Consider the following 1061-nt stretch of genomic DNA (forward strand, 5'->3'; position numbering starts at 1 on the left):
GAAAACTTGAGTGATTATCCTTTGTCCTCCAACCTTACTTCTATGATATATCTCTTCATTGATCTGTCTGCTTTGCCTCCTATCCCTGTTAAATCCTTCCCCACACATAAAAGTCATTTACACAGGGTAAATGACTCGGCTAAGGAGAAACCCATTGCATACAACTTCCTGGTTTACTTTGGATTTTATAATATAACTATAGAGCTTGCTCCTATAGTTAAAGTTACCAAATTAATAGTTACCATGGTTTGTCAGCTTCTATGCTGTACTTAATGCTATTGTTATTGCTAATTGTATTAATTTAGCCAGGGTGTCATACCTGTGGTAATGAGTTGTTCCTCCTTGTATGACAACAGTCTGAGTTTATAATCATCACCATAGTCCAGTACAAAAGGGCTGGGTGCCGAGCCAAATATATAGCAACTTCTCATTCCTAATAAAGTTGGAAGATAGGATCTTGGAACAGACACAAACACCAAGAACCACATACACCTAGATGACATCGCTGAGGAATACACATTTCTTAGAAAAGCCTCAATACTAGAGATAAAGTATATACTACATCCTAAAGGACAATCCCCAAACTAGTGCTGTAAATAAATTGAATTCTTTCCAAATTCATCTCTTTGTTATTCTTTGTTTTGGCATTCATTAAATTATTTTTATGATGACAAAATATGTACAATATTTAATTTACCATTTTACTTATTTTAAGTATACAGTTAAGTGGCATTATGTACTTTCATATGGTAGTACAATCATCACCATCATTCATTTCCAGAACTTTACATCACCCCAAACAGAAATGCTAGCCCCCAGTAGACAAGAACTCCCCAGTCCCTGCTTCTTCCAGCCTCTACTCAGTATAATTTTACTTAGTGTCCATGGTTTGGTTTGTCTTCATGACTCACTTCTGTTGAACACTTTTTTCCCTATGCATCTCACTCATTTGACTCAGTACAATGCCCTTAAGGGACATCCAGATTGAAGTTTAACTAGAATCTGGTACGTGCTTAAGATTGAATATTATGCTACTGTGTGAGTATGTCACATGTGGTGAT

This window comes from Chinchilla lanigera, unplaced genomic scaffold, assembly GCF_000276665.1.
Source record: "Chinchilla lanigera isolate Chin_1 unplaced genomic scaffold, ChiLan1.0 scaffold00046, whole genome shotgun sequence".
In the NCBI taxonomy this organism is placed as follows: domain Eukaryota; kingdom Metazoa; phylum Chordata; class Mammalia; order Rodentia; family Chinchillidae; genus Chinchilla; species Chinchilla lanigera.